The sequence below is a fragment of the Lonchura striata genome, chromosome 2, assembly GCF_050655825.1.
Source record: "Lonchura striata isolate lonStrDom1 chromosome 2, ASM5065582v1, whole genome shotgun sequence".
NCBI classification, from domain to species: Eukaryota; Metazoa; Chordata; class Aves; order Passeriformes; family Estrildidae; genus Lonchura; species Lonchura striata.
Window position 1 is genome coordinate 123,429,036 of NC_140704.1, and position 13,537 is coordinate 123,442,572.

A 13,537-nucleotide genomic window follows, 5' to 3' on the forward strand; every position below is an offset into this window, starting at 1 on the left:
ATTACTTCTGCCTTAAGCCGCAATACTTGAGCCAGAGTCCTTCAGGAAGCTGCCCCATCAAAGGTTTGTTTTCATCCAGTCACCCACCTAGGGTGGGTCACTGGCATTTCTCAGCCACACAGCTATGGCAAGGATGACCAGGACAGGAGTGGTGCTGAAGCCTGGACCACAATAATTCAGACCTAAATAGTTTTCAGCAGATTTCTAGGTTTATGCAAATGGAATTACACTGATTTGTAGCTGTTGAACATGGCTTGTGAAATTTAAGTAAAAAAATCTTATCTGGTAACTATTTCAGAAAGCATTCCATATTCAGTGTGAACCATTACAGAACTGGGATTGTTAAAATAAGAAGAATGAATTGTGATATAGATCCTAAAACCCACCATCCTTTTAATGCAATCTGTTCCCTAATTCATCTCTGTGTTGCCCCTTTTTCCTCTGAGTGGAAAGTTCACATGACACCATTAGAAGCGAGCACTCCAAAAGGCAGAGAGAGGCCACTTCATGTACTGTTTTGGAAGTTCCCTAAAGTGAAAAATGATATTCTTGAGGATGAAAATTCCACAATGCCTTAAGGTACAGTACATTCTCTAAAAATGATGCCTAAGCATATTTTTTACTATCTGTAATACTTCCAGCATAGTAAGATTACAGACATGCTCGTAAGGATTTGCTGAGAGCTATAACAGTCAAATCCTTCCATAAATTATCAGCACAAGAAAGCAGTCTTTTACTAGAAATTGATTTAACACTAACAAAATTGTGCTTATCTTAATGAGTTAATTTGGTGTTCTCATGCATATCATATACACTTCCTTGGGGCTTTAAATAGCATCTAAAAATACATGTAATGGATATTTAAAGTGAATTGTCTCTCATCTATGGAAATATTAGTTCTATTTCTGAATTAATGCAATTGACATCTAAATAGGTGAAATGGGAATTTCAATAGAAATTCAAAATGGACTTTGCAATATAGAAGTATTGATTGATGACTTCCTTCATTAATGTATATCAAATAAAAGGCTATAAAATTAGAAGGTCATGCTGACATCACTTATTATGATTACTTGCTGCCCTGGACACTTTTATTAATGTCTTAATGCTCAGTAGCTTTAAGCCACCTATCAATTTGCAAAATAAAAGACAATTGATCTAGTTATTTTTAATGGCTGCATATTTCTTAGCTGTATAGTGGTGGTGCCTTGTTTTTTTCAGCAGAAAAGGATCTTCCTTCAAACTATTCAATATTTGTTATGAGTAAAGATTTTAAAAGTAATTGAATACTTAATTAATCTAAAAGTCTTAAAAAGAATTAAAAGTTCAGCTTGGGGAAGGTGAGACAGGCCTGTTTTGTTGTGTTTTTGTAATTGTGAATGACTTCTGGGTGTGAAGTTTGCTCAGGTGATGATGGCAATACCTGAGTAATCAAAGTCAGCAATAAGCCTTCAGTCATGAAGAAGGAAAAGTTCCATATCTTAAAGATGTAGCATTCAGGTGAATAGTGAAATCCTCAGTGTAAATATGGGACACATTTAGCATAGCATACCCCAGAAATTTAAAAAAAATTTGTTTACAGATTACATTTACAATCTGGTATACATTTACAGTCTGGTGACAGATTACACTTAATTATTATTCTCGTTCTCAATACAACTCTCCCCAGTTCCTCTCAAAAGATTAACTGCATCTGTCAAACAGAGAAAGTACTCTTGTGAGCAAATGCACACAAAAATGACACTCTATTGGTGACAACAGAGTCTCAATATTGCAGGGAATTCACACAAAAACTGTAATAGTATAGAGGAGCTTTTTTACCCTAAAAATAGTGATGCTGTACTATTGAACACTGGCAGCATACACGGGGAATGCAGACGATAGCCACTGCGGAAGGACAGTGCTGGTGTCTTTTTAAGTCACTGTTCCGCACAAAAAAGTAAAATCATCTAACTTCTTAATATGATAATCTGTTATTAGCCAAATGTTTTAGTAGGCACATCCAAATCTTGTTAATCCATGCTACTGTATTTCTAGGGACACACAAGCTACCTTGTACTTTGCACTGCTGTTTTATTCTGTAACATCATGTATCATGAATACAAAACTGTAAAGCAAATTAAACAGAATCCTGCTCAAAGCAAAATATAGCTAACCCCCCCAAAAATAATTCTTATAAATTGAAACATGAGGGAATATATGCAAAAAAAAATCACCCTATGCTGTCAAAATAAAAATGGAGTAGAGTTCCTCACATATATAACACCTTACCATATATTTCTGTTCCCCCTTCCACTCACTTGAACACTCTGTTTAAGTATATTGAAATACCAGTTAGGTGTTTATTTTAAAAATTAAGAAATGTTTAGGAAATGACACAGTTTAGCCAGTGGCAAATAAGTGAAATTAAAAGTTGGCCTTCTGCCGCTGAAAACAGAGACATGCTCCTAATGTGTTGACTCAAAGCTCATAACATTTCTGGCAAATGAAACATGAAGCATATTGTCAGATAAGTAAAGACTGTTACATCCAGAAAACTACTTTGCATAAACGCTAAGATTCCAAGTCAAGCACTGAGAAGTTAATAATTGCTGGGGTTAAACTGCCTAAGTAATATTAATTCAACCTACTTGTACATATTATGATGTTCTTTAATTACATGATAATTGCAATACCTATTAAGTGCACAGAACATGGTGAGGGTAAGATTCAGCTGCCAGTCCAGCTCTGTCTGGAAACTTTCCATCCAGTCATTTGCTGTTCTTCCATTTGGCCAGATGCTGGGACCTTGCAGGATTGCCTCGATGACATCCTTCTGGGAGGAGGTGGTGGGAGGCACACGTCTCTCCTTGCAGCTGGGCTCAGAGCCAGAAGTCATGGTGCCAACATAACCTGCAAAAAGAAATCCCAAGGGCAGGAGTTAGTCCTACATCTACGGAGCTTTGTTCACCTGATTTATTGCATGAGTTTGCTTGTGGGAACACTTGATATGTTTTTACAGAAGCTGAAAGGTGTCAGTGAATAAAATGGAGGCTTTCAAGAAAAGAAAGGACAATATCACTACTACAAAAAACTGAAAAAGACACCAACATTTAAATGGCCCTTATCTCTGTTTCTGTCACAGAATTCTTCATAGAAGATGATCAAATACTTTTAATTAACTTTCTCACAGCTGCCTATTTCCAATCCCAGCACTAGCAGTAAGAAAGAGAAACTTCTTCAGGAAAATCATCCTTATTTGTTAAGCATTGTGACAGTACTAACAATAGGACTGAATTCAAAGATGGGGAATAAATACTTGTACTGTATTTAATACATTAATCTTGGAAAAAGTATAGAACTGTGAGCCATGTAGTAGCTGTTGTCTGTTTGATTATCCTACAAAGGAGGCTGTGTAAGAAATGGGCAGTTAGAGACTTGTATACATGTATACTCATGTATAAAGAGTAGATTTGTTACAATGTTAATTCTAACTATTGTCACTTTTGCGAGGGATTCTTTGTTTTAATGTGTTCCATTATGCATAGTTGTCACATAGGGAAGGAGCAGGGGAAGGAATGACTCTCCACAAATTCAGGGCCAACAAGCCTGGAAACTTCAGAACTCAGCTAAGACCCCAGTCCACGCTTGCCATGGTTGGCTATTACCTAGCGTTAAGCCACACATTTTAGCAGTGGTTTTCACAGCAATGTTTCATTGCACTACAGAGGGACCCAGGACTGCTGCTTTTCTTCACAGATTTCTAAAGGGAACAATTTCACCACTTGTCTATAGACATGCTTGTTTCTGCTTCTCAGCCCTCTCCTGCTCCTTTCTGCTTTCGTCCAGACCCTCAGCTTCTGACCTCTCTCCACACATGCCTTTTGTTTCCTTGTCTCTCTTTCCCCTTGGATCAGATTCTTTCCTTTACTGCCAGGACACTAATGTGAATGGCATGCCTGAAGGATAGAAACTGGTTTTCTCTCTTAGATCTGGACTACTGGCATGACAAAACTGCTCCATCCCTTGCAGCATTTCTCCCAGGGAAACATGCATATTTCCAGTATTTTCAGCCACAAGCATTTAAAACATCAGGACATAGACCACGACAGATGATGAAACTGCTTTCACAGTCACAGGACTGTGTTAAAAAAACCCCAAACCCCAAACTTCTGTTGTTCTTTTTATTACACTTCTTGGGCTTTATTTATTCTCAATTATTTTTTAAGGTTTTACCATGTAGTTACACTGCATTTTCAAGCTTTTCATTATAAGAGTGAGTTCTGGAAACATTCTCTTAAAAATATTGACAACTAAAATTTTCTTAAGCTCAGCAGAACTTCAGAATTTGTCATTTTAAGAATGTAAAGTGGTGCAGAATGTGGGCTAGAACCAGGAGCATTGTTGGCTCTTCCCCTTGTCCATGTATGGTGATAAGGCATGCTCAAGGCCCAGAAAATCCTTGGAAAATTTAGCTGCCAGGCTTCAGCTGACTGTCTGAAACGTGTAGCAATGTGTTTTCCAAAGCTGTCTCCATCAGCATTTTAATTGACATAGATTTTTGTGGCAAGAAACCTCCTGAGCAGATTCACACCTCTGCTCCTAGCAGCAAGGATAACAGACTTCTTTCATGAGGCAGCTGGGAGGATTTTTACATGGACACCATTTTAACGTAAATACTCTTCCTGGAAATGGGTGAAGCATTTAAGATTACTCTCTCTAGAAGAATTCAGCCTGAAATGAGCTAACAGCATTACATACTTCAGGGAGAATAATTGAAATATGGCAAACTTCTGAGACACTCAAAATAAAAGTCACTGTGGGAAAAAATTATGCAATATGGCATTGTTACCATTCATGTTTAACATGAGGTGAAGTTGGGGAGTCTAATAAATTTATTCCATATTCACTTTAAAGTTTGTTTTAACACTTAGATATGTATTGATACTATGAGACTATGTTTATATACTTCAGTTACACTGCTGGAATTAAGTACCTAACTTTAATTATGTGTATATAAGGACCTGTTATTTTATATTAATGGATGTTACTTTTAAGTCCGATTTTAAAATATAATTTCAGGACATTATCCCACTTTAAAATTCTGGATTACACAAAGATATCCTTCTGATTAACAGTACTACTCAAAATCAGTTTTAATATATAGTAATTGGAAATAAGGACACTTGGTATTAAGAATACCAATTCTTTTTGCTATTTGTCAGTTGTGGCTCCAATTACTGCCCTGTCACTTTGGAAAATCTCCTTTACTTAGTGGGAGTTGACAGCTTCAAGAATAAAGAAAAGTGGCAAAATATATTTTATAACCTTCAAAATTACACTTTTTGATTGTTTTCTACTTATATGTATACAGATCTGAATTCAGTTGGTAATTAAATTTCTTCATACATTATGGGTATCACAGGTTCATTTACAATCCAATGTTTGAAACTCTTTGAATCTTTGAAATTATGATGGGCCAAACCCTACCCTATCCCACTGGACTAAATCCAAAATCCAAAATAATATTGTGAAGAACTTTTTAAAAAAAGGACCTGGAATTCAGACTTACGCCAGCGAACTTACTTTCATATTCACATTAAGGAAAGGCTGACAGCTCAGTAAAGTATCTAGCTGTGAATGCAATTTAATGAATAAAACCATGGTTCAAATTAGGCAGTAGGAGGAATTAACAGATGACTGTTGTGGTACTTGTGTTGCACTTGTATTATATTCCAACCATGACTTTTTCTGCTTCCTCTCTGAATCTGTCCCAGATATATAGAATACTTAAACCTTTGTATCCTCTAAACCTACAGTTAGAGCTCTCATAAATGGTGAAGAATTACATCAGTCTTCCACACACAACTCTTACAGCTGTTGAATGCCTACAGTATGCTGCACACAAGTGATAAAAGTGTGTATGTGTGACACTATGTCTGCTTGGTAGCGGAAAGGGAGAGAGAGATGCTGAAATACTCAATTCTACTATTAAATAATGACTTGCTTATGAGACTCACTGACCTGTTAAATGCAAACATCTGGTCTAGGTGTTCAGGATCCAAATGAATTACCCACCAAAGACTAACCAGGCATATCAGACCTCTACTCACTCCCAACAACCAAATCACCCAATATTTCACTTGTAGAAAAAGTAAGTGTTTTGTTAAAATGGGGCTAGTCAAATAAAGGCTTTTTCCAGTACTGACAATAAGGCTTTATGATTTGTGTTACTGTATTAATCAGCAATGTTCTGTTGCTATTCTGCTAAACATACCAAAAGCTTCAGTTTTCTCATGACTTTCCTCAATCACACTCTGATCCCAGCCTGTCTGATAATTTATAGACAGGTCTTTCTGGAACTGGGAAAGAACAAAAGTCAGAACTATGGAGAAGGGTTTGTTTATCACTTCAATTTAATATACACTTCTGTGTGGGTCAGTATTAAACAACTTATGCATGGTTTTGAAGCAGTTGTGATAAATGATAGTGCCAAAGACTTTACTGATACTAATCTGAGACCAGGTTACTTGCAGTTGTTCTATTTTTATTACCTTAATGGGCATATGCCAGACTTGGTTCGCCACTTACATGGCTAGTTGCGGCCATGCCACAGAAGCTTCAATGTTGGTCTGTGACAGAACAGCTCACGTCTCTGTGCTTGCTGACAGCTGAAGAGGAAGAATGATCAGTATGCCTCTCTTTGCTCTTGCCTTGTCTGATATCTATTTTCAATACATTGTTTTGTTGCTGCTCTATGGATCACTGGGAGACAACTAGTCTTGCCTTCGGGAAGGCAGAAATCAGACCACTGGCTCTGTGTTGCAGAGAACAAAGAAGAAAGTGTGTGCCACTGCTGGGTGTTTGGCATTTGATTAAATCATGTTTTCTCAGAAGCCTGAATTGAGCTTCCCTCCCTAGAAGGGCAAAAGCTGTGCCTATGTAAAAACCAGGTGGCTGCAAATCCTGTCTAGCCATGCTTAGGTCTCAATTATCCAGTAAGGCATCTGTGTCTCCTATGGTCCTGGGTCTTTTAACCCAGGGGGAGAGACTAGATTATTCAAGTTAGAGAATATGAACTGGCTGCAGCAGTCATAGCAAAACTCCTGCCTCCAGCAGGTGAGCTGAATGGCTTTTTCTAACAGGAACAGTAGTTGTCTCCTGGCACTACCTGCAGAATAACATCTGCTAGGAGGCTGGCAAAGAGCAGTGGGAAGAGTTGGCTCTGTGGATTATAAACCTTGGATGCCTTCTTATCCAAATTTTGTAACTTTCTCCTGCTAGTAAGCCAAGTGTTGCTTAAAAATAAAGGAATATGTTCTCTCACATAAAAAATGATCACTGGAAGGAAACTCTTAACCCTGATGTTAACACAGTTAAGCTTCCTTTGTCCTGGTGAAGGAATGCAGAGCTGTGTGTGAGGATGTGAGGATGGGGAATAGAGAACAGGTGGAAATATACTTTAGCAAATGCATGACATCTACCTTCTTACATGCTGTCTAAGCGAGAGATGCTTTGGTAATGACTATACATAATTTTCTTTTCTTGTCCACCCCCACCCATCTTCCTCCTGACCTGCATAACTTATTCTATTCTTAATTCTCACCTTCTGGCAATACTTTGTAAAAATGGTCTACATGCGCGCTAGTCTATAGCTGGAGAAACTAGCAGAGAACTGGATGCAAAAGAACAATATTTAAGAAAAAATCACTGATTGTTAGTAATGCCATACTAACTAGTTGTATCTTCTCTTTATATGTTTTATCCATTTTGTTTTATTTATTTATTTTAGATTGTTGGCATGCTGGAGCAGGAGCTGCATTTTATTATGGCTTTTTAAAACTACACTGAAATTGCAAATAAGAGAGTTTACATCAATCAGGAAAATGAAAATGATTTTACAAAGAGGGACATCACTGTACTTTTTTGGGACTTCAAGTAAATTTTATGTTACTAAACAGTCAAAAGTCAAATCTAGGCTGTAATGCAAAATTAGCAGTTCATTATGTACTTTTCAAGAAAAGTTATGCATGAAGGTGGAGCCATAGTTATGAAAGCTTTAAAATCTTACAGTGAATTGACATCAACGGCAGTGAAAAAATTACTTTATTTACAGACAGGAAATCTTCTCAGATAAACAGATTGATAGCTGTTTAACATTTCCTGTTGATGCTGTTCCTGTTTTCCAGTTACTCTTCAAACAGGCTGATTTAAAAATGCTAATAGGTGGATTAACATTGTGCCACAAAATGCTATACAAGGTCTCCAAACACAAATATGTAAAGCTAAGCTAGTTTAGTAACCTAATTTAATAACTGATATTTAAATATACTTATAGACAATGCAATAAACCTAAACAATTCACATACTAGTGCTGTTTATCCTCTGTGAATCTGTTTTCAATAGCTGACTTGTTTAACCAACATAAACAACTCCTTTATTAAATCATGTATAATTTTGGAACTTGGGTTAAAACATTCCCACAATATTTGGTGCAGATGTTGTAAAGTTGTAAAAATCTGCAGAAAATCCAGTTTTAAAGCTGGTTATTTTAGGATTAAGAACAAGATGAGTAAACTGAATGAATGTCAAACACACTATAAATTATGAAAACATTAAGCAACTGCTTTTTACCTTATTTGCCTTTGTGGTGAGGGTAACAAGTACGGGGACAATGGGGAATCTATCTGATCACACATCACCTGACAGACTTTTGAAATATTGTGGATTAAAGTCCAGCACTGGCGCATACAAAGTCATTCTACAAAATTGTTGAATACTATAGGTACCACCATTTTTTAGGTATCATCAGTGTTTCTTTTGTGGTTGAGTTTCTTCAGTGTTCACATGCCCAAAGATACCTCCAGTCCCTGTACCTGTTTCTTCCCTTTGTTGAGTGGAATTCAGGACCCAGAAGGACTAGAAACTTCTTCAACCAATTTTTCTCACCCTGCACTATCCTCCCAGCTACCTTTCCTTCTACCAGTTCTGCTATGTGGCAAGGGGAAGGTTGTCCATTACTTTCCCAAATATTCATAAACAATTTACTGTTCCCCTCAAGTATGGTCAACCAATCTCACAACTGTGAGGGCAGAAACAACTCTTTCTTAATTCTGACCTGACTGATTCTTACTGCTTACCTGAGATACCAGGTCTAACACTTTGGGCCACATTCACACTCTGAGCAAACCTGAATAAGAGAGGACAAAGGGCCATGCTTTTAATGTCACCAAGCTTGTGGGGGCTGAAGAGCCAGCCCAAGAAGATCCTGTTGCACTGTCCTGAGGGCCAACCCCTGCACCACAGACTCTCTGGTTAGGGTGAGCAAAAATCGCCCCCAGAGGCCTTTGCAGTTCTATGTTAATTCCTTGTTGCCCATTAGTCCCTTCCCTCATGCTCCGCTCCTGAGCCTGCATCCCATTGGTTACCAATTTTGCCCCACCCTTCACCTTCCCTATATACAGCCCTGTTTTTCCCCAGTTTGGGGAGCTTCTGTTCCTGACTCCCTTCGCAGAGGACCCTGCTCTCAATAGGGGCTACTAATCTGTGGAACGCCATACAGAGCTCCAGTATCTTTCTGCACATTGCCTGAAGGAAGAAGCCAGAGCCGAGTATCACACACCAGGCTGGGAGAAGGGCGTGCCTGTGCTTCTGAGCCATTCTTAGGATGCTCTTCAGGAAGGTCACGGTACCCTTACCACCACCCCGCCACTGCGGCACAAGTGAGGTTTGAGGCTTGTGGTGTGATGGTAAATTGAATAGAGCAGCCTCACATTTTGTATTGTGTTCCTGTAGCTGGGCACGTGGAGGGCTCATGCAATTCTTCATTGATGCTGGGACATGTTCTTGAGCTGTAGTGTAGCTTCAATTATGTTTGGAATATGATAATTTGTAAAACTACCTCTGAAAATACTGACTGAGTGAACAGTGAAAAATTGTTTATAAGCTGTGCATGTCAAGGAGCACAAACTCAGGGGCTGCCTGTAAGATGCTGTTTGGGGCATTTCTGTGCCCAACCCAAAATTTCTTTACAAGCTTCCAATGGGAAATACAGTGTCATAGATTATGTACCAAGGGAGAAATTTAAGGAACTTCAGTTGAAGTGGTAGCCTGGTCAGGGTCCTTGATGAATGAAAAAAATTCAAGGTACTGCAATAAAATCTCAAAATAAATAGTGATTTTTGTTTTCAGTTTAAACACTTCAGTATTTTGATAAATCGCTAAGAAAATACAAAACCTAAATCAGAATGTGTCCTCTTCCTCCCATGACCAGGAACTGGTGTATCACATGTGGATTAAGTAAAAAGAAGAAACCTCGTGAAAGAAGAAGAAAGTCGTGTGAGTGATTCACTTTATTAACTCTAAGTTAAAGAAAAGCTATATTTGAACATCCATTTTCCTGTAATTTTGTGCATGCATGCTATACAGGAACAGATTAATTATGATTGTGAAAGTCTACGTAAGTGAATGGTAAGGGAACAAATGTACAGGAGTGCTGCCTCTGAGTTTGCAAGCTGGAGCACTCCAGCTTGCAAAGTCAGAGTTGGAAGTCTCTTTGATGACTGAAATAGCTGAAGGTACCGGAATGTTTCAGTCAAAGACAAATTTTGGTAATTCTTGCCATTGGCAGCTACTGATCATGTCTATATGTTACACAAGTATCTTCAAAGATTCCCCAAGATAAATGAGTGTGAATAGCTGCTCATGGTTAAGCAACATCCATACTTTATCCTTCCATCTGCCAGCCTTTGCCAGCCTTAAATCCCTATCCCCTAGCACACATTCCTAAATTTTCCCTTCTTCAGACACACACTTAAGTTTCTCCCTCTTTCCTGCCTACGCTATCAAGTGGATCTAGGGTGCGTGAGGACTCCTGAGAAGTATTTAATAGATGTGGTCATATTTACTCCTGTCAGCTGCACTGAAAGTTATGAAATACCTCTGCCACCACCACCACTGTTCCCTCAGAGAAACTTGCTGACAATTGCTTGAAGGGTGGCTATTTCCCATTGTGCTCTATGACAGTAAAGCCAAATGACCCCAGGGAGAAGGATGACCTCATAACCGGTGAGGAGATGCAGACAAGAGAATCCCATTAAGAACAAAGAGACAGAAATGCCACTTGAAAAATCAGAGCCCACTGAGGTCAGCTGGGAAAGAATAAGGGGAGATGGCAGCCATGTTGAAAGGCATCTTCAACAAGGCAGTGTTGGACTTTTCTACTGACCAACTTTGTCATGGAGACTGTTTGTTGATGAAAATTAACATTAAAATATCTAAATCACTGAATTTTATAGATTTTTTTCAAAACCTAGCAATTATATAGGGGGGTTAGAACAACCTCCCTATTTTAAACAAATGTGGCATTCTGATAAGTCCCCATCTGTGAGTGAAATCATGCAGTTGGTCTCCAAATTACTTTAAAAGTTATTCTTGCAAATAGGATGCACTGGCTGTTGAAATAGAAAAAGAGTGTTTTATTCCATGTAATGGATCTATCTCAAATAAAACAAAAAACCCCAAACCAAACCAAAATGAAAGACTGTAATCTGAGACACTGAGAGACAGTGAATAAATTAATTTGTGGGTAGAATAAAATGATGCAAAGACATGGACATATTGTTTATGTTATAACTTTACAGAATTGATCAGAAAATAAAAATCAACTACTTTATTTGTTGAAGAGTTTTTTTGCTTTTATAGTGGAAATGATGATTTATTTATAGGCCTGCCACTAACTGCTGCTAGAACCTAGTGTTCCTTCTCAAAATTAATACCTATAAATAACTGACATTAGGGAGAATAAAATCCATGGTCCTGTATACATTGTATTTGTACATCTTCTTTACTTATTTTCTTTGTGTTTTGACCTATATAATTTTCCTCTCGATGGCTAGACAAATTTAACTTTCGCAAATTAAAACTTGAGATGACATTTATTTCTCTAAAATACGTAGTTTTGAGACCATAACTAAATATGTTATGAATTATAACTGCAGTCCACTGAGTTACATACTCGCTTGACAGAAATAAATAAATGTTAGCTAGAATCAAATTGTAGAACTCAAAGTGTACTGTCTTAAAAATAAATAATTAAAAGCCTAGATATTTTCTTTGAGATGTATTGAACCAGGATAAAAAGAAGTGCATCTTTCATGAAATTGAATTAGCTTTCACACACCTATTTGCAATTTTCACAAAGGCAAAAAATCAGGAATACTGTTAAAAGCATCTGCTAAGCAGATACTTGTAAAAGACTATGAATCATTTCTGTGTACAGTACACAGCTTTAAAGGAAGATTTTTGATGCATTAAATGTTGATCCTTGTAATCCTGGTTATTCTTTCTTGTCTCAGTTGTTTATTTCTAGTTACAAGGTCATTCAGCTCTTTCTGTATCTCATGTTGAATTTGACATTAGAACCATGAAACATTAATTTTCCTTTCTTTTAGCTGAACTACTTATTGTAAAAAAAATCCTTAAAACATGTAGATACAAATTATTTTGAGCTTTAAGAAAATTCGAACTGATTTTGGAAAAAAAACTTTATAATTTTTCTGCCTGAAATCTTCTTTCCCATGATATGCATTATGACTTGGCTTTCAGGACCATCCTTATTTAATTATGCTGTTTTAAGTCAAATATTGAGATAAATTTGGAGCTTTTCCAAAATACTTCCCTGAGACATAATCTGTTCCTTGTTGCAATATTTTTTTTGCTCTGAAAATCTAACTTTCTCTTGTGATAATTTCAAAGTAAATTTTTAGTTTTAAGTTAGATGATCAAACTGATCAATCTGTACTCTTAACCAAGAAATGAGCAAATACAGCAGTAACATTTTTTGTTTGTTCCTGAAAAAAATGTTTTGCCAATACTGCAGGAAGTACAGTTTTTTCCCTATTATTTTTAGCTCCAGAAATTTAAACTGCAATCCTGAAATCTTCATGTGGTCTACATCTGCATGATGAAATTACCTTAACTGGGACCAATTGCTTCTTTTTCTAAACAGCTACCTAAGTGTGTTTGCAAGATTGGAGTCTTAGAATATTTTCATTTTAAACAATACGATAACAGCAATCTGTAATGGTGACTCGAGACTGCCATTCATTTAGAGAAATGGAATCTAATTTGTTTCAGCCAGGACTAATCTTTCTCTTGAATGAAAACAATGGGTTTGGCTTTTTGTTGTTCACAGTGTTGTTTTAAAAGAGCGCTTGGTCACTTTTTGAGAGGGATTATATGTTATATTGCCTATGATAGCAGTGGATTCAGTTTGATGCCTTTGACGACCCCCTTCAATCTTGTGCTTGTATATTAACCCAGTCATTATTATTGCTGCTGTTTTGATAGATATTTTTTGTTATGTCCAAAATTTTAATTGGTGTATTGTCCTGCATAGCAGCACACATGTTACACTTAAAGTGTTGGCTGACAAGAATTCTACAAAAGTAACCTGCTAGAAGAGACATTCAGTGATTAACAAATTTACTGGTATATTCTTGCTATGACAAATAGGGAACACAACTGTATCCACTGCTTTTCTCTTTTTTTTTTCTAG

At 37.2% G+C, this 13,537-nt stretch overlaps 1 protein-coding gene across 2 annotated transcripts in view; it reads left to right on the forward strand.

Annotated features, from left to right (window-relative positions):
- The window catches only part of C2H8orf34 (chromosome 2 C8orf34 homolog), a 262,725-nt gene that overhangs the window by 174,922 nt on the left and 74,266 nt on the right, over positions 1-13,537 (forward strand). For both annotated transcript variants that reach the window (XR_014953440.1, XR_014953441.1), the window contains exon 14: positions 10,253-10,317. The gene's annotated coding sequence lies outside the window, so the exon portion shown is untranslated. The remainder of the gene's footprint in view (positions 1-10,252; positions 10,318-13,537) is intronic.